Here is a 21,737-nt window from a genome sequence, read left to right as displayed (position 1 = left end):
TCTGGTGCGTCTCCGTTGTGGTTACCCTGTGAAGAGCCATGATTTGAGGAGTTTCCGGAATGCTAGGTGGTTTGTTGTGTTCCGTATATTCTTAGGTAGGTCATTCCAGGTTTTGGGTGCCTGGTGGGAGAAAGAGGATCCTCCGAGTTTTTTTTCTGTTGTAGGGTTTTGGTTCCAGGCGTATGTCGGTGCTTGATCTTAGTGTTCTTGTCGGTTGATGTAGGCGTAGTTTGTTGCTTAGGAATTCTGCGGCTTGTTTGTGTACTGCTCTGTGCGTGATGCAACTATAGAAAATAAAATGCTACTTCCTTAAAGCAGGCAAGTACTCTGCTGCCGCTCAACACACCCACTCTGGCTAAAAAAAAAAAAAAAAAAAATAAACACAGGAAAGAAATATATGAAAAACATTAGAATTGGGAGCTTGACCCATGCTTCCATAACAGTGGTAGCAGCAGAGCAGTACCACAGAAATTAGCTACAACGAAAGAACTGGGGTATGGATTACAGAACTATTCCATGTTAGAGTTCAAATATATTTTGCACCTACGTCCATCCCCTTGAGATCAAGAATTACTCTTCTATCCCTGTAATAGAAATCAATGTACAACCCCCACTTCAATAGCTGGAGAGCAAAATAATCAAATTCCAAATCTTATCTGTAGCCATCGGTATTTCGAACAGTCTCCATTTACCAATTATTATAATACGGCCCCATGTAAGCTTTTGGCAACATGCATGCCAGCAGTGAACAGGCAGCTCAACGTTGGGGAGTGCACTGGATGGGGCACATACTCTGCCACAGTACAACACATGCGGGGCCTCCACTGCAAGTATAAATACAGCCCTCAGTACCACTCAATCTGGTTTGCATCACTAACTTGGCACAATAATATGGTTTACTATGCCAGCAAGGGTACCTGGCTTTACTGTGATGATCATGAATAATGATATGTGGTTGCTATGCTAACTAGGAATAAGCCGTATCCTTAACTGATGGGATCGAAATGCCACATTTTCACCTAAGTGTAGCAATCTGTCATGATGCCTGCTCCCGGGGAGCCGGTTCAAGCCCTGCGTCCCCGAAAGCGGACATCCAGTCCCCAAGGAAGGACCCAGCAACCCCATATAGGGGCCCTTTGGACAATGTCCTGGCGCCTATGGGCCAGGCTCATTATGGGAGTGCTTGGGTGCACTTACCTGATGCAGACCATGCTGCAGGATCCCGGCCTCCTTGAGGCCTGAAAGGAACTACTTTACCTGTGGGACTAATTTACTATCCGGGCGTGGTCGGGGAAGGATACATACCTGGAACTTCTTCCAAGGCTATTTAAACCCCACCCGAACAGCCACACGTGCTTCGCGTTGTTCTGCATCTAGCAGCTGGACGCTCACCGTGTCTGCTCCTGCATCCTGACTTCTGCCACGCCTGCCAGCATCCTGGATCACCTGCAAAGGAAGAGAAGAAGAGAACAGAAGAAGGAAAAGTCCTTACCTGCTAAATCCGCATCCCGGAGACATCTCGCCGACAATCCTGAAAAGGAAAACTTTTATTTAAAAGCTCATCGCGCCGATCGCTGCAGAGCCGCATTCCACTCACTTTTACAGGGCGCCTCCATGTTCAGCAGCGATCATCCGGATTCGCAGTCACGCCCCAGCGCCTAGGGAGAAAAAGACCAGAACAAAAAGGTGAGAGAGAAGGGAATAAGGAAAGCTAAATCTCCATGTTAAGACTTACCTGTTGATTAATTCCCTCTTCATTTTGGGTCCTCGCCGCATCCTGGCATTTCCGGCCCCCTGGCCCCATAAGGGGGAAAAAAAAAAAAATTCACATCAGCGTTATTGAGCGAATGAAAAAACATTACCAAAAAACGCTCATTAAAGACTTACCTGATTTCTACAAGGATTTCACCTCTCATCTCGGGTCGGTGCTGGTTCCCCGGCATTCCATACCCCGGCCCCTATGGGGAAAAAGACACTAGTATTAGTACATTAATGCATGGACACAAGGGGAACCTCTTATCAAAAAAAACTTACCTGGAAGCCAAGCAAGTTTGGTTCTCACCAATCCGAAAATCCAGTGAAGTAACTGGATACCAACGCGCCCCTGCATCAGAAGCAGGATGGAGAGCTCGCCCTTCCAGACCCTAAGGTGAGACGCTACGAGGAATCACAGAAGGGTTTCGAGGAGGGTGAGAGGGGAAAGTGGGAGGCCGATTGCATTACCCCGCAGACAGTTAATCCCCTATTTTTGCCTACAGAAGGATACTTCTGCGAGCCAGACAAGCCAGATTTGGGGGCCCGGTCCAGTCCATCTTCCGAACCCTGCGCATCACCTTAGAAGAGGTCACAGCAGCGCGAACCAGGCCAGCGCCTCCGTGGGAGTCAGGTGAGCGTAACACAATCTTGTACGTTTGGGCATAAATAAATCCTGTAAATGTGCCATCTGAACATAATGGAATCTGGCACTGCTTTGCTATCACCACGTAGCCTGGGCAATGGTGCATACACCTAGACATTGGATGTTAACAACCAGGCCTCCAGATAAGGTGCGTGCCAGGCCTTTTTACGCATGAAAATCTTGTAAATACGACAGCTTTATTATTTTCTTGTGTACATTTACACACAAGTTCAGAGCAAAGGACAGATTACTTGACAGAAACCAGAATGCCTCTTGATTTTTATCTACTTTGATGTAATTGCAAGCCATGGAGAAATAATGTATTTCTCTGAAGCCTTTCCCCAAAAAAAACTACACTCTGATCAAAGGAATAGTTTCTTTCCATTCAAGTTCTGCTGTGTTGATGCTCATGGAGCAAACCGAAGCATTGTGCAGATTTAATTTTCCTAGCATTTTAGGATTGTAAAATTAATAAAATGGAAAACTAAGTTGCAATTGAGAATTAATCTTTTGTAACAAATTATGCTTTTTTCCAGTGACAGAAAACCAGTATTGCACAATTGTATTTTTCAGAGTTCCTGTGCTGTGTGCATAATCCTACAGAGGCAGATTATTTTTACACTTACAATTTAATTCACACTCTATATTAAAACCGTGTGTAAAGTGACGAGTACATCCATTCAACTTGGCAGTCTTAGCTCAAGGTTGAGGGATTGCCATTACATAAATCAAAGGTGTTTTAGCCTCTAGAATCTTCAAGACTACAATTAAAACATCCTGCAAGCTACCGACCGATAGCTCTCCTTAATGCCCCTGGGAAGATCTATAGTAGAATTGTTTTAAGAGACCTTAACATCTGGCCTTCTAATGAGAATCGTTGTGATCCTTTCCAAACTGGATTTGTTGCAGGTCTTGGCAATGCTATCAATATTACAACACTTAATGCAATCAAAGAACTTTACACGACAAGAAATCAACCTCTCTATCTAGCTTAAGTAGACTTTCAAGTTGCATTTGACTCTGTAGATCGTCATTTACTTCTTGAAAAACTAGTAAGATTTGGCTATCCTGTCACTCGTAACGATAATATACCTGCTCCATTCAAACACCTCAATGCAGGTCAAAATGCATCTGGATGGGTTGTTATCTTAAGTAATTCACACCAAACGCGGCCTGAAACAAGGTTGCATACTTGCTTCTACATTATTTAATTTGTTCATATTTGATTTGGGAATTGAATTTATGGACGTAATGAATGATGTGCCGAAACTTGGAAACCAGGCTATTGCATGGCTTCTTTATGCAGACGCCAAGTGGCCTGCAGAACATTCTTAACAAAGTGGACTAGTAGGTTGTCAAAAATAACCTAACTTTAAATTTGGAGAAAACTCAAGTTATGGAGTTGGGGAGAAATAATGAGGCAAAAGGAAACATTATGACCGGCTTTTGAAAAAAATCAGAAATTGGCCTTAGTTAATGAATACAAATATCTTGGTGTCATATTTAGTAACTTCACCACAAATAAGCCACAGCAAAACAACCTAAATGGTAAATCCAAATAAAGCTAAACTTTAATTATACCAATTGGATTGGCATCTTACTCAGAGTTGTTTACAATTGAAAGATTTTGATAGAGCACTCTTTGGACATAAAAATTTTCGACAAGCAGTTGACTATTTATTGAAATGCCCTTCATTCAATCTAAGAAATCAGATACTAAGGTTTCGTCTGAATTTATGGCCTAAAAACCAAATCTTATTGAGAAGAGGTCTCATTCAAGTGGAAACATCGTATTGCCATCTTTGTAAAGTTGCAAAAACCAAAGAAACACAAACATATTGAGTGTGTTGCTTTGGAAAAACAAAGAAGATAGCATCAATAAACTAACACGATCACATCATGCGCTCAAATGATGAATTATGGCATGAGCCATTTGCCACACCTAAAATATCACTAAGAATAGCTACTATTCAATTTTTAAACACAGTACTGTACACAATGTGCCCTGACAATTAGGTTGTTTGGTTGCTGTTGTAGTAATTTTATTTTAAATGTTTAGATATTTTAAGTATTGAATTTTGCAAGGAACTGTGTGGCTCCCAACAAATGGAATGATTCAGTCAAATAACTCAGACAATGTCATTGTAACTTTTAGTCTGCTGATCTATATATGTAACAATGCTATGACTTAATGCTTAAATATGTCTTTTCTTCTGTATCATCGTAAGTGTTTTGAAAGGTTAATTAACCAACCAAAATAAAAAAAGTAAAATAAAAACACTGTTTTACAGGCGAAACTTTTTTATCTTAATAATCACACTGAAAAGGACTTCTGTTTTTACTCCCTAAAAATAATGACTCCCAACTTTGAAATAGAGAGTAAAATACTCCAACTTCAAAATCTTAGCTGGAGCACTTCCTCTGCCACATGAGAATGTGTTTAAGTCACTACTGATCGAAATTGGGATCACTGATGAAAACAGAACACAAGATAAAAATGTTTTTTTTAAAAAAAAGAAAAAGCAGAACCTCCACACTGGGCTAAAATTTTCTTGTAAATAAAAGAATAGTTTTCAAATGTCAATAAACCTTATTATCCAAAAGGTAACGTGACAAATATTCATAAGGCCACAGGCAGATTATGAAAATGAGATCCCACTGAACTAGCCGTTTGACAAGCATAGCAACGGAAAAAGTTGGATAAATACCTTCTGCCTGTGTTCACTTACACATTTGCAAAAAAATATTTCCCTTAAAGGGAAACCTGTGAAGTAGAGGGGACAATGGGCGTCTAACTCATTTGTGTCCGTACATATGTGAATGTCAAAATATACATTCACTGTGAGGTAGTGCACATTTTTGTAGTACTCTTTGCATGCAACTAAACTAAAGTACATTCAAGGACTGTACTAGAAAAAAATACACCGGTTACAGTTTTATAATGCAGTGTAGATTTTAAGTCTGATTTGGTTTAAAGAAAACATTCATCACCATACAAAATAATAAAGTACAAAAGAAATGAATCTATAATTAACTCGCACATATTTAAAAAAGCTGAATATACCCTCGACTTGCAACTCATATTACCAAGTATCACTGAATTTTGATTGGATACATTTTCAAAATAATAAAATCTACCAATATTTGAGAAAAATAATGTTCTCTCAAAACTCACACACATTACAAGTATTGTGTTCTATGAAGGAAGGGCCCAGTTTGCACAAATTATAAATTCACAAACTCTAAAGTTCGGTTTTCCTTGGAACCACATCTAATGTTGCCAGTTTAGTCAATCGTAGCCACAAACTCCTAACTAGTTAACTCCTAATAATCCATTCAGGAAATGTTTGTAGGTACGTATGTATACTACGGGGATTAAGATTTGAAAATTCAAGTTCTTACTTACCAAAAATCAATTACTCGCCTTTGGATGGTAGCAAGGACAAATTGTGTGCCCCGCCTTGGAAAAACTATAATATACTCAAGATAAATGAGTCCTTAAAAAAAAAAAAAAAAAAAAGCACAAACTATATGCCAGATACATTTTCCCTTTTAGCCCCTGGACTAAAAACTTGAATTCCCTCTCTTGCCAGAAACACACCATTCCGTTTTTATAAGAATGTATACACTTCACCTTTCTATAATACTTCACTCAAGATAAGTACAGAGATAGGATTTATATAATTTTTTTAATAGATTCACACAAGAGAGATTAAGATTAGCTCTATGGATAAAGCTCTGATGGGGGGGGGGGGGGGTTAACGAAAAATAACAAATTCATCCTCCCAATTAGTTAGCTCATTTTATATTATTGAGCTCGCCAACTTTCAAATCATAGAATATCAACTGGACAATTTTTTGTTCCCATGGCATTATCATGGGTGGGTGACATTTTTTTTATTGCATGTAAGCAATGTCACCAAAGGCCAAATATTTTGTTCCGGTTTCATGGTTATACAGATTGCAATTTGAATTACTAATCACAAAGCCCAAATAACTATTCAATGACAAAAGGTTTCCCTCCAAATATCATTTGAAGAAAAAGAAAAAAAAAGACAAACATTAGCTTAGTGTTTTATGGTTGATCACATTTTATTTCTCCAATGACAAGCTCTTAAAAGCACTCAAGCTTCTTGGAGGATTTTCATATGATAAACCTCAACAATGGCGCCCACATAAATATGCTGCTGTGCTACTTTAGGAGCTAATTTCTTTAAGCATGGGTCAAAGATGTGGCACCAAAAGACAATCTGGTTTCAATCCTTGTATAAATAATCTCAAACTGTTCCATCTGGGCTTAGTATTACTTTTGAGGCAGTAAAACTTTTTTATTTTAGGAGGCCTCGATTAAGACACACCCATTACTTTTCCCCTTACTTGTATATATGTTCACTGTCCAACTGAGCTGTTGAATTTACGAGTACAACACATAAGAGGGTTGTTTTTTCCTAAAGCCATCCCCCCAAATAGGAATGCACTATTACATGGTGTAAATTACTCTGCCCTATACCCAGTTCCCATAAAAAAAAAACAAAATTTAAGAAAATGATAGCTGCTAAATGTTTTCAAGCAACATCAAGGAAGGCTGCCAATATGAAATTCTGAGCGTCAGAATCACTCAGCCCTTTAGCGCCAGAACAAACGCAAGAGTGTTACCAAGTTTAGAAAATGGTACCAGTTTGATTTAGATCCACCAGCAAAGACCTCTAATTCAGATCGCATTTTAACACGGTTATCCAGGCCATCCAGTCTAGGTGTCAAGTGATTTGTATACTTCCTTGCCACATTACACTCCAAATTAGTTTTCAAAGCAGGTTTGCTCTAGTCACTGGAAGAATCCTTTTTTTATTCCATGCAAGTATTGTATGCGTTCTCAACGAGTTTAAAAGGGCCAGGCTTTGTGTAGGTTTAGTCATTAACCATTTCCAAAAAGGTTGACTGTTCAATGTTTAGCATTTTTATCCATTGCTTAGCAAGCGTATTTTCTTTAAATAATTTAATTATTTAATTTAGTTTCTGAATGAGTGTTCATCAATCCTTCTTGAAGCTTTTATTTCATCCCAGGTAATGCCAGAATGTGCGACAATAGAATATTTTATCTCTTATACCCATTTTCTTAAAAGTGATGAACTTGTCTGGGGGTTTAACTAATCCCCCACCCACATTACCTACCCCTTTGACAGCTAGCACTCTCCCAGTGGTCACACTGGCACATAAAAAGATGTGGGGTCAGCTATCTGGCGGCATAGATTAGAAGATTCGCCAGCAACATCAGGAAGGTTTTGATCAGATGACTGATACTGTGGATTTCTTGCTGTCTATTTAGTTTCTTACTTTTTTGTCCCCCTATATTTCAGCTTTCGTGAAATGTGAACACAAGTTTCAAGTAATGATAGTGGATAATGACAGCTAATTTGAATTTCTAAGATGTTAAAAGTGAACATTCATAAAGATAATCTTGTCAAGTCTTTATATAGTTTGTCCACGTTAAGCTTCCTGGGCAAACGCCCATTGCTCTTCCATTCACCACAAGGAGACGACACACAAGGAGACCCCATTCCAGGCGATTTATAACCCACTGTAGTCCTGGTGAATCAAACATTTCTGATTTAGTCCTATTGCAGGAATGTTAAATCCAGCTGCTGCATCTACATAGTCTTCATTAAGCCATAGGTAAGGGGACTCAGCATTTAAACCTCCTACCACCATGACCCACTCTGCCGAATTAAAAGTGCTAACATCAACACCAGCCTCTCCATAACAGAGGATATATGTTTGCTAGTAGCAGTGTACATATTCAACAGCCAAGACTTGCACCATACTCAACATAAATAAATTCACATGTCACTAGTTACGGTGAACTTTGCGCTCAGCTACCACTAACAGAACTATTTCTTGCAGCAATTTCAAATCCACCGTTAGTACTGTGAGGGCAGGGCCAATAAAGCTTTTCAGGGTAGAGGGGGTCCAGTAACTAACTTGAAGCAACAAGATATATTTTGCTACCAAATTCCTACTCTTCTCATTTCTGATTTTTTTTTCAATTGAAACTAGTGTTTCGGGATAGTGTTTTTATGCCTGCCATTGTTAGAGGAAAACAGGTGGCAAGCACCAATAACAAAAACCGTGCGGCTCATGGTAAAGGGATCCCGCATAAGAAACCTTGGGGAAGTGCTAAGAGACTGAGATGTTAGCATTTCAGGAGGTTCCTGTGTTTAATTTGCAGGACTGAGTAGGACACAAGCACACAGAAACAAGAAAGGAAGCTACGTTACCCAGAAGGCCCGTGTAACCACGGGCCTTTAAGGACAACTAGGACAAAGCCCAACGCAAGGCGCACCACGCCCAAGGATCCCTGCTTGTGCTGCAGACTGCGAGAGGAAGCAGACGTGTGAAACGGGAGTTGCGGCATGACGCTCCCGTGGGCCTGTTCCCCACATGCAGGCCTCACTCTGCACAGCAGATAAGTACATGTCCATATGGGAGTGTTTTGATGCATGTGGAAAGGAGAATTGTGGAAGGCAGAAGGTGCTCCATGCTGTGCAGTGCTCAGAGTTTAGTGAACAATCTAAATGCCACAACTTGATTGGAGGCGACTCCGGAACCTTACAGTGCGCATGAGTCAGGACTGAACCAAATCCAACACGCCGATTAGTGCTGTGATAACGGAAGGCAGAATACTGCCCATGTATGAACCCGCCTCTGCAGCTCATAAACACGCTGTTCTTTGGCTTGTTTTGTACCAACACAGACGGACTCAGGGACAGCAGTTCAGGGGGGCAAGCTGCACCGCAAAACTACCTAAGCTAAGTGCAAATCCCTGCTATGGTGTACTATGTGATATGTTAAATGTGGGTTTCTTTTCATAGCAGCACATTGCATGCTTAAGCAGTCTATGTATAGAGTGATGGCAACTGATCAATGTACGAAAAGTGACTCAAATCTTCAGTTGCAACCCAATGCATCTAAAATTACATCCATTTTTTTAACTATTTTCTCAGACAACGATAATGAGGTCTGTTCAAACAGTACAGCACGTAAATGACCCGGGAAGAACTGTGGACACTAATGAGAGCGCCAAGTTACTTTTGGGAGCCTCAAACATGGACACGAGGGAGTGCATGGAGCAAGAAGCCATCCATTTGCTTGAAGAACGAAGGAATCCAGTCTTAGACACGCCACCGGATATGGGGTTAAGGGTCTTGTGTCTTAGAATCCTCCATAATCGTAGGCCTCTAAACCTATAGCCGCTCCTCAGAGGAGACATTCAGCAGTACTAAGGCGTCTTGATTACAGAGGAGTGGGACAACATGAAGATCTTATGACAGAAATTATCCAAGTTCTGTGCGTTTTAGTTCCCTTATATGAAGAAACAAAAATGGGAGTCACTGACAAACAAAGAGTCTAACTTGGCGGAGTGTAAATTTGAGAATATTAATATCCACACTAATGTGAAGGAATTTGTATCCAACCATCAGCCCATGGTCGCTAAAACCAATGAAGTGACCACGGCGGATAAGCCAGTGGGGCCTGAAAAAGCCATGGATATATACACAAGGTGAATTATTGAGGTGCCAATGCTAACAATTCTAGACCCAGGGCTGGAGGGGAGTTTGGGGCTGGAATATGTTGGAATAATGGACCGATTGAAGGTATCAACTCTCCTGATATAGGTGATGTCATATGACTTGAAAACCCAAGAAAGATTCAGTATCTGGAATTGATGCAGGTGTGAAGAATGGGGTAAGGGGCAAATCAAATGAGCAAGCGGCAAGGAGAAATCTGAAAAACCGAATAAAGAAATTCAAATATAAACCTCCATGAGTGAAGAAGCAAGCTTCAAGAAAGTTTGTAGGCTCCCTCTTAGCCCAGCCGACAGTGAAAGCAGAGTTGGAGCCCCTACAATAAATAATTCTGTGGATGTTGGAAATGTGGGCATTGAGCAGGACGCGTCCTCAAGGGTAGGTGCGTTGGATCAGGAGACACATACTGTTTCCAAGGAGGATTTAATCGCTAGAGGAACACTGAGCTCTATGATCTTCTGGCCAACTTGTGGTGGGTGTAATAGGGCTACAGAAAATAAAATGCCACCAAGTTATGACCACCAGTGGAACAGGCCATCAGAGAGAAGATCCCAGACAGCAAATTTAACCAAACGTGTATTGGGCAATTCAGAGTAAATGAACAAGTACATAATAACTTTGACCCCCAGCACTATCCGTAGTACCCGCATATATTTTCTGAACAGAATAATCAACAGGGACAGATGACCTATCTGAGAGCCACTGCTTCAAGAGACCTAGAGCAAGTTGACTCTGTAGATCAATATAGGACTGACCACTCAAATTATGTACGTATGTTCCAAGATTGTGGGTGATTGATAATAAAGGAATAACCACCTTTTAGTGCTTTGGGGTTTGATCCCTCCCATTATATTGATAAGGGGCAAGGGGGTGCCCTACAGAAACAGGAAATGAGGAGACCTCTTATATGCCATTGAATTCAGAGGCCCAAAGAGTATGGTGGGGGTTTTGGACACGAAATACAGATGCTTTAAGACAATTCAATCATCAAAACAGTCTGAAGATTGGTTGTGGCTGAGTGCACTTGGCACTACGACCACAGGACATCTAAATTTCCATAGCTTAAAACTGTTTAAGCAGATTTGACACTAGCGTTGTAGAACGCCCGTGGTCACACGCATATATTCTGTAATGCTGAGATAGAGACATGATACTGTGCTTTTTTTAGCCTAAGAAACGCAGCTCAAAATAACTTCATTAGATGCTTATGTTACTAACTTTCAGGCTGCAAAACGTGTAGTGCAAGGGCATCCATCAGGTGGCCCGCTGACCGTAAGGAAATTTAAATGTTTCATTGTAGAAATGAATTTCATCAACTCGCCTGAAGATTGCACTTCAGGGCAACTGGCACCTTTTGATTTTAAATATGTATTGGCACGCAGGAGTCAGTAACTTAAGGGTATTCCTGGATCAAATGCGTATAAATGATAAGGGGGTGGTGGGGGTCATGTAATCCTAGCCGGAGATTTAAACTAAAAATGTTTAAAGGGGAAAAGCCAGTCTGGTTCCTATAAGAAAACAGGGGCCGGGAAGATAAACAGCAAAACCGAGGCCCCTGGTTAAAGCGTTTAGAAGGGCTGGGGCTCTCTGCACTGAATGGAACTGTACCCAATGATATCCTAAGTAATTATACTTAGTCAAATGGCTCCTCAAAATCAAAAAGAGACTATATTTTTAGTGATAATGGTGGTTTTGTAAATGTAGAAGACAGTCAACTAATTGTAGTGACCATATTATGTTATTAGCATGTTTTGAGCAGGTAGTAAAAACAGGAGTAGATGGAAAGGATGGTTTACGGGACTTATGGGTCAACTTGGCAGGAAATCGACATCAGCGAGGAGACTAAATGATAACTTGCTTGAGTGTCTTAACGGAAAACCCTGGACTGGAGCTATGACATTTATGGTGGATCATTTTGATGCTTGTGTGGGGAAAAGATATGCACAAGCATGGCTTCGGTAAAAAACGGCTGCACCCGAGGGAAAAAAAAAAAAAAAAAAAAAGGCAGACTCAAGGCTTTGATAAAGAGGTTGCTCAAAGTAAGAAAGATGTGCACTAATATGAAAAGAACCAAGGGGAAGAGTGAGATGTCTGCCTAGGGAAAATACCTCTTAATTAACAAGGCGAAGCCAGCCTATAGGAATTGGAGGTAGGGCACATAGGAGCTAAAGGGATGCAGAAGATGATGCTGTTAACCATGCCAAATAATGCGCAGGTTGATCTAGAGGGAGCGTAAACGACTCAGCAAATAAATGCTGAGTCAGAGCATGACTAACATTTTAAGGCCATGTATGCTTAACCCGAGTAAGTGGAGGTTGATCAACTAGTCCAACTATCCAGTGTTAACAGCTGGAAACTGATTGTGACGTACTAGAAAAGAAAAAAAAAAATTTGAAAGGGAAAAAAAGTCAAAAAACTTGCAGGCTCCTGGCCCAAATAAACTAGCCAATTATTAAGGGTAGTCTGGCTGCATGGCTATAACTGTCTTAAGTGGCAGAGTGATTTATTTTTCTTGTGCCCTTAGTCTACAGCATATGTAGTTACCCTTTACAAAAAGGGTGCAAGATCTGATCTTGTGAACTATCTGCCAATTTCCATTTTGGACGCTGACTGCAAGGTGTTGCCGTGTATATTACTTCAACAACTTGAATGCTGGGTAAAAGATCTAGGCATAGTAAAGCAACAGTAGTCTGGTTTCAGGAGACATACAGGAACTTCCAACAGCTTGCTTCTGAAAAGTATCCAAAATCTAGCCTGGACAGGAAAGTGCGATTCAATTTGTATAGCGCCAATAGATGCGGTCGATAGATGCATCATGAAGGAGGACTTTGCGAGCAGGAGCTAGCCCTCTGTCCCGCTGCAGAGGAGCAGTGCCCCCATCTCCCGGCCCGTGTTCCGAGGTAAGATAAGCCCATGGGCTATTATCATTACATCCAGCAGCCTCAGCTGATTTCTGCATTCAGCTGTTAGAAAGCTGCAATTCCACTGTACGTTTGTGTCCTGATCCCGTCTAAGCAAAAGGGCTACCAAGCTTCCAGACCATCACATTTCTTTTTGTTGGGTACACCGAGGGAATACCTAGTCCAAGATCTCTGCTGCCGAAATTTGCAGCACCCTTTGCCATAAAATGCCCTCCTGATGCGCAATTGGCTGCCCAGCAACAAATCTCCCCCCGCCCCCACAATCAGGGGACACCGGCAGGCGAAGCCGGTCAACTGTTAAGGCACACTTTTAAGGTTCCCTTTACTTTATCCAAGCACTGCGTTAAGAATTCAGTCCATTCTTGTACTGGGCTGCTATCCCCTATTTCCCCGCCAGATCCTCAGACTTCGGTCTGCATTGTGACCACCCCCTCAGGGTAGTCAAATCTGTTCAATCTACTGCACTTCACTGCTACAGGCCAGCCTAATCCAGTAGCAACCATACAACTACCTCACATATTCCATCGACCCTAATCTATCAAGTGCTCCACCGCTCTTGCTGGAGAGCCGCTCTCCCCACCTCTACGACATTGATACACCCGAGCAACCTCCCAACATTCAGTTTTGCTCTCCTAAACCACGCCAGGGACAACGTCAACCCCCGCCACTGCAAAACATATCCCTGCACTGTGCAATTGCTTCTGTACTGGCTTGTTCTAAACCAAAACCACTTAACTTCCCCTATTGACGGTATGCTTGTACCATGGAGCTGCTCACGCCACAATACACTGCCTGCACGCTGCGCCCACCAGTGTCATAGTGCATTTCTTACCGTGCTGCTTAATCCAAAACGACCTAGTGCTCACCACTGCCTGCGTGCCTTTGCCACTGTACTGTTAAATTCAAACTGACCCGGTGCATCCACTGCCCGCATGCTCTTGACACTGTACTGCCGAGTATTATCTATCTAGCCACTGTACTGTTGTGTGCTAAACTCAAAATCACCTAGCGCCCTCTGCTGCCCGTGCATCACATCATGGCCACATCACTTCTCAATCTTATGAGCAGGCCCTGCATCTTGCATGGCCTCAGATCATCCTGTGCCATACCACCACACTTAACACCTCCAATCTCCCTCAAGGCATCTTCCCATGCACAAATATCCCACTGCCTATAGCACTCAGAAACATCCATCTTGCAACCAGAACGAAGGTCATTAGAAATAAAACCTCCAACACCCCTACCATCCAAAGAAGAATCTCACTTCTCACCCTGAGGACCGCACACCCAAGTGCCCACCCTCAGTGTCCCTCATACCCTCTCACCTGCGCCCACTCTCAATATCTTAGGTGCCCCCATCAACGCCAGTTCCCTACCTGCACACTCACTAGATATTGCAGATATCACCTCACACACAAACTGTCCAGCCCTGTATCGCTGTACCAGATAACTACACCATCTGCAGAAGGGACTGACACACAGCCAAAAGGTGGAGAGTTGCCATCATCGCCAAAACCCCCTTAAACATGAGAGAAATACCAAATATACCTTTTTCCTCTGGGGAACACCTCTTAGTAAAAATCTCACTGAATGCAACGGCCACTCGTAACATTCATCTTATCTACAGACCACCAGGGCCCGTACATGCATTCGAAAATTATGTTACCCAAACTCTGTCCTCCAACCCCAAACCTAAATCACAAATCATCATACTGGGGGATTTCAACTTGGCTTTCTGCAACCCTTTGGCCAAAAACACAATAGCCCTAGCCAACACCATAGCAGTCCATAACAAATAGGATACACAATCCCAGCCATGTGAAAGGCTGCACACTCGATTGGCTCGCTGATCAACTGCAAATCCACCATCTCACCCAATTCTCCAGGTCCATGGTCAGATCATCATCATATAACCTTTAAGATGGAGGCACTGACCAATAGGACCCTCACACCCAAACTAGTGCCAACCGCCCCAACCAGAAATAAACAAAACATAACGGCCGACAACCTACTGCCGTAACTGCAACCCTTCATCACTACCCAACTCAAGGACAACCCTGACCCATCCTCCTTGACCAAACAGTGTAATGACACCATTCTGGCAGCCATCGACCAACTGGCTCTTCGCAAAGCCAAACAACCTGCGCACCTCAACGGATGGTTCACCCCCACACTAAACACCTTAAGAAAAATAAAAAGAAAGGCTGAAGCCCAGTGGAAGAAATCTGCTATCGGACTAAATAGAACTGCCTTCAACAAGACCGCCAAAGAATATAAACTACAAGTCCTCCAAACCAAAAGCGCACTGTGCAACGACTTGCTAAGGCCAACTCTAAATCCAAGGAATTATTCTCTATCCTTAGAGAATTGGAAACCCCATCCCACCTGTAGAAAACTGCAATAAAAATGCAGGCTGGTGCCTGGACTTTCAGAACGCGCTCTTAGGCAAAATCCCAACTCCAGGCCAAAATAGCTGCAAAAAAGAAAATTCTATTAACCACTCTGCCATAGTCACCATCCGAAAGCCACCTACAATTCAGAAACTCCTCCATTCGAATTCACGATGGTCACCAACTCGGAGGTCCTACAAATCATCTCAAACGTAAAACCTTCCAAGTGCCAAGGGGATCCCTGCTCACGCTCAGTCATCAAGGATTGTGCACCCCAACTTGCCCCTTTCATCACCAATCTGATCAATGCCTTGTTCAGAAACAGTGTCCCAAAGGACCTCAAAAACGCATAGGTTCTACCACTATTTAAAAAAAAAAAAAAAACTCCCTTGACCCCCAACAACCGCACAAACTACCGCCCCATCACAACGTCCATTTCTACAAAGAATTTTAAAGACAGAGTTGCCTACCTCCAAGTTCAGAAATACTTGGAAGAAAACAACATCCTGGGAGTTAGGCAATTCGGCTTCCACCACCAGCCATGGGACAGAAACTGCCCTACTAGATTTAAAAGTCCAAATGGATGACATGAAAGAAAGGGAAGTTAGCCCTACTACTACTACTGGACCTCTTGGCTGCCTTAGATCTGGTTTATCATAGTATCCTATGCAACCACACAATTCTCACCCAACAGATAAAGTCTTTCCTCTGACAGAACTATGATGGTCTTTTCACCTAAGGGAGAAGTGCACCACCCACCCTTGTCACCTGTGGAGTACCGCACAGCTCATGCGTGTCTCCCACTTTGTATAACATGTTTGCAAAGCCACCGGTTGACTGTCTTGATGGCCTGGGTGTCACATATGCCAACTACGCAGACAACACCCAGGTCCTCATTCCCATCACAGGAGACCATGCCTCTGACACCCTCACACTCAATGCCATCTAACAATACAGGCTTGGATGGCACATCACGGACTGTGCCTCAACGAAGACAAGACAAAGCTGCTCCACATAGGCTCTCAACTCAAGCTTGCCAAAATCAGCTCTGCATTTCAATCCTTTAACATCGACTGCAACAATATCAGTCTCCAACCAGGTTAAAACATTGGGATTCTACTTAGATTCCTCCCTCACCGTAGCTGAAGAAGTGAACGCCACCACCACAGCCACTTCCTACACCTGCAAACATATCAACTCCTGCAGACCCTTCCCCTCTCCCATCAGCTGCACCACACTGGCCAGAGCCCCAGTGCTGACCCGACTAGACTAATGCAACGCCCCCTACACAGGCACCTCAACTCACAACATACACCCCCAGATCAGCACACATTTTCCGAAACGAGACAAAAACTGGTTACACAACCAAGAATGGATTTGGTTCAAAACACTCACGCTGCCTCATAAATGTCTTCACCGGGTAGTGCCCACCTGCATGCCAGACAAAATATCCAAATAGCAGCGCCTGATCACCCCCAAATTCAAGCTACAAAAAGCCTGAGGCAGTAGCTTCCCCACTATGGCCAGCAAACTCTGGAACACCCCCATGAGTCCTTCTGGATTTTCCAAAAACAGCTCAAAACATACCTCTTCTGCACCTCTGAAGGACCGGTGCCCACGCTGGACCAATGCATATATACCATCATAGACATGCAAAACTCGGTATTCTATAAATGTGCAACATATATAAATTGTAAAAACAAATGTAATTATGCCTGTAACCTGTGTAACAACTAATAGTCTATGTAAGCAAGCGCAGAGATGCCCTTGGCGCTCTATATAAGCAACAAAAATAAATGTGGCCCAAACTAAGGAAATGGGAAATTCCATCTGGATTTTTAGTTGGCCTTAACAACAATTCAAATATCCAACCTAGGCTAAACCAAAATGGGTCACTCTCAAATAATTCAAACTTTTCGTGGAGTTAGGCGTGCGTTCGTGCCCCCTGCCTATTTGACTGCTACATTGCAGGTATTGGTGAGATTTGGAACCTGCCTCTGAAAATTCACACGTTAAGGCCTATATGGATAGCACATGCTGATTTTTTTATATTCAATTGCTCCCAGATAGCCGCCAGCCCTTCATCAATGGTTTTGAAGATTTTGCCCACATCAATTTGCTACAGGTAAAACACGACTAATACCAAAATTGCCCACTGTAGGAGGAAAAAGATAAGTACTTCATTTAAAAGGAAGGTTGGGGGAGAATCCTTGGAAAAAGGTGGAAAGTCATTGGCATATGTGTCTTTATATGTAGTAGCATCAGCACAACGCGTTTTCGGTACCCAGAGTCCATTCATCAGGTGCAATTCAAAGTCTTCAATGAAACGTAACACTAGTTCAAAATAATATATAACATTCTTGCATACCTGTGAACTAATGGGCTCACTGTATAGTATAACTACAAATATCTACTAATTTTGACTGGCTTTTCAGTATTAAGGTGTGATGGGGATGGAAGTATCTGATACATCTTTATACTTTTCTGTTAGTTGCATTTTCAACCTCGTGCCAGGGTTGTGCTACCTCCCCTGCATCCATGTTGTCCTTAAATAAATCGTATCTAGGGTGTGCACCAACTACTTTTTGTGTTCATTGGGTCTCACTACATCGACGGCGGTGGGCTCTTTTCTGCCCACACTACATCTCGCACTCACGAATTAAAATAATGTGACCACTCCGATTTTAGCATTCTTTGAGGTGCAGTAGGAAATGTACTATGGTCGGAAGAAAAGGAAGAACAGAACGGTTTGCTGTATGCTGCTTGACATGTGCCTATATATGAAATAAGTCAGTTCCAGGAGTTCAACGGTGCAGATTGCATGAGATATGAACTTTAATGGTGTGTATAAGGTGTTACCTTTTCTGTAATTGAAATGATCTTATATAGTTTAAAGGAATGAATTGTGATGCGAACATTTTTGGTTTCAGGAATTATTTGTGATGTAAAAAAAATAAAAAAAGATAAAAATAAAAAACATACCATCTCATTAAAAACAAATTTTTTAAATGAGCGTTTTTGTTGTCGAGAAAAATGCTCTTGACATGGATCAATCCCTTTATGTTAACATTTGATCGCTTCCCCACTAACAAGACTGAAACAAGGTGGGAGAACGTTAGGAATAGCAGGCTCTAAAATGGAAAAAACTAGCGTCTGACCCCAGGCTGCAATCCCTCGTTAGAAGTTCTCCAAGTGTTTAAAAATCTGGACATTTAAACAGGCATTATTAGGATGAACTTATCCCTTAACATGAGTTGCACCTGCTACAGCAGCTCCCGTTTGCCAAAGCTAAAACTCAGACCCAGTGGGTATTTCCAATCTCACAATCTGGCTGTGTTCAGTCGGTATTTCAAACTGGAACTGCATATGCAACTTTTTACAAGCCATCAAAAGCGAGAGGACGTTCCTTCTGAATGCAGGTGAAAATCTGTCCAAGCGCACCAGTCGACATACACAACAGAAGGAAAAAAATGGGGAAAGTGCATCGGAATATCGGCAGTCACTGGGGAGGTACACTCCAGATAGAATTTAAAAAGAACAGTGCAAGATGAAAGATGGCACATAGAATAAAAGTGGACAGGAGAAGCAGGTCCGATGTAAATGGAATGAGAGATTGCAGGCAGGTGCACAGGGGATGTGGCAAAGGGGGACATGCAAATGCGGTCCTTTTGTCTCAGAAGGAAGGCATATCTTCCATCGGAAATTCAATAAAGTACGATTTGCAATCACACATCTAGATGGCATGGACAGTCCGGGACGGTCAATGTAGCATAGGGAAAACAGTCCGCCGACATACAAATGATGTATACACATTTTGTGAATGGTTAACAGAAACGTACCATTGCCTCTCTACCCCCACCTTTCCCCTAACATCTCTTCAACTCACCACATTGTCCACAGACGCTTTAAAACAAACGGTGTTGCACAACACAATTGCCCCTCCCCCTCAAATCCATGCTCCCCAAAGGAGAAGGAAGATGGGTATACTTTTTAAGACCTTCCTGCCCAAGAGATATTTATAAAACATTTATCGAATAAATTAGGAGCGAGCATCGACAATAAAGAAGTGAATGGTATACGTGCAAAGAGATTAAATATGGTCAAGCGAAATTTCACAAAGGATTGAGCGGTTTAGTTCATATTCATATCGGGCGACCCTGGGATATTGTTCTCTCAGACTGTCCACTTAATCCTAATCCACCCATATATTTTAGGTTCACTCATAAAAAGGTGCGTACCGTTAATTCCGTCCAATCCACAGGAATCAGACCAGCTCCATCTCCGGATTCCATGGAGCCGCAATCAACGTGAATGGAAGCGGAGCGTTGACCGACTTGAGAGTCGGGACTGCGCCACGCGGTTAGCACGGGTGACGGACTCAACATCGCTCGGCCGCTGATTGCACCAAATACGACGGGAGACAAGCTCGGACGGGTCAACACCGGAGACCAGCAGGTAACATGGTGAGCTTGCTTACGTCCCTATGTTTCGGCGACGAGTTCGCGAGGCTGCTACGGTGGCAACAACAGTGTAAAACGTACCTGAGCGATAAGAAGCGAGGCTGCAGCGGGTGCCCGGATAATGTTTATTTCAGGTCCAGACTAGTACACGACCACTTCCCATCCCAGGAAACAACCCGACGATGGCGTCTACGTCACGTGATGAGCACGTAATCCGGCAAACGTAAATGCGCAATAAACCAGGGGTAACCAGAAAAGGAAACTCATCTATAGCCCAAATTGGGCTGGGAACCGGCCCAAACGTAGCACAAACACATACCTCTGCATGGGCCTACATTTCTGGTCAAAATATGATTTGCGTGCTTGTAACGCCACATGTTTAGGGTCGTAAATTAAAAACTGGAAACACATCACCCCCCCTTTACATTGGCCACCCCTTCTTGCACATTATACTGATCACTTATTGCACATCTCGCCCAGCTCATATTTCTTCAATTGCATACTTGCCAACATTATGTGACCAAAAAGATGTAGGATTTTTCAAGTTTGAAAATTAATAATTCCCATAACAATAACATCACAGGAAAATACAAAACATACAAACAGCACAGTATGGAAAGATGTTGAAATGTTAAAAATGTGTAATTCTGAATGCTAACACCAAATTGTCGGCAGATGCTGTGTGAAAGTGTTACACTCTGCCACTTGCCTTCACTGCTGGTTCATCTAAGGGTTGTCCGGGCAAGAGTGCAGGACAGAGTCGGCAGCTGTCAGGTCAGTGGATTGGTCTGAGTGCAATCAAAGTAATGACCTACCAGTCCACTGTATAGACAGAGTAATTAATGTGTTGCATGCTCTGTCCTGGAGCCTGCCTTAGAATCATATAAATTACTTGCCACTGTAAAATGCAGTAGGATCTGTCACTGAAATCTGTAGGCGGTAGGGCTGCTTCAAAAGCAGTAGCCTACTGCCTAAATCTGTAGGGTTGGCAAGTATGCAATTGTGTTTTGTTAAGGTTTAACATGTAAACTTTGGTTCTCAATTTCTTTTAGACTTCATTGGTTTTAAAATACATGGATACAAAGATGACATAATTTATAGTTGTGGAAGTGGGGGAAAGGAGCTAGTAGCAATCTCGCTGTATATGTTATGTTTTTTTATGTTTTTTATTTGATATAGCTGAATTATTCAACCTTTCAAATATTAAACAAAATACAGTTTATTAAGTGTGGTGTCGCCACTGCACTCATGTCACGTGAGGAGTACCAGGGGATAGAGGGAAGGGGAGGAGCCAGGGAGGGGAAAGGCGCCAGTTTCTGGCGGCCACTGGAAGAATAAAGAAGTGTTGCACCCCTGCTCCATGTCAGCCTCCTCTGTGTGTGAATGTAGAGAGGCCGAGCATGAACGCAGCATGAGGCGGTCCCCTTCTGGAGACGAGGCCGATCTTCGAGCCCCACTTGGCCCGCCATCTCGATCAGCACCTCCTGGAAAGGCCGTGCAGCTGAGGCTGTGCGCAGCGCAAGCAAGGTAGCGGGTGTGAGCGAGAAAGCTCCCCGCCGGCACCACGTATGTGCCCGACTGTCCACGCGCACACACAACCAGCTGCGGGTGGAGCCGCAACTTCCCGCGTACAACACCGGGTGGTGGAGACAAGGCATTCTCCCAACGGCAACCGCGCAGGCCCAGGGAGGACCTCGCGCACACCAACACCTGCGGGTGGAGCTGCCGCTCCCCGCACAGACTACTCCGGGTGGTAGAGAGGGAAAACTCTCCCGCCGAGGGCAACGGCACAGGCCCGGGCTGGGCCGTGTGCACTCCAACATCAGCGCATAGCTCTCAACCATTTGTGTTGCAAAGGCGGGTGAAATCACCCGATTTTGTTTTTGGCGGGTGAAACGCCCATTGAAATGAATGGGAGTGCTGGAGGCTTGGCGGGTGAGTCAGCCTTTTACAAGGCGGGTGACACCCGCCAAAAGCATGTGAGT

At 43.0% G+C, this 21,737-nt stretch overlaps 1 protein-coding gene across 4 annotated transcripts in view; it reads right to left on the bottom strand.

Moving 5' to 3' along the window:
- The window catches only part of SPATA2 (spermatogenesis associated 2), a 74,890-nt gene extending 54,943 nt beyond the window's left edge, over positions 1-19,947 (bottom strand). For 3 of the 4 annotated variants that reach the window (XM_069651189.1, XM_069651191.1, XM_069651192.1), the window contains exon 1: positions 19,834-19,947. The gene's annotated coding sequence lies outside the window, so the exon portion shown is untranslated. Of the gene's footprint in view, positions 1-19,530 lie in introns of all 4 variants that reach the window. The other variant, XM_069651190.1, reaches the window with a different exon arrangement.
- Positions 19,948-21,737: the final 1,790 nt, after the last annotated feature.

This window comes from Ambystoma mexicanum, chromosome 3p (assembly GCF_040938575.1).
Source record: "Ambystoma mexicanum isolate Mex_15411 chromosome 3p, UKY_AmexF1_1, whole genome shotgun sequence".
In the NCBI taxonomy this organism is placed as follows: domain Eukaryota; kingdom Metazoa; phylum Chordata; class Amphibia; order Caudata; family Ambystomatidae; genus Ambystoma; species Ambystoma mexicanum.
This window is presented reverse-complemented; position numbering and strand designations above follow the sequence as displayed.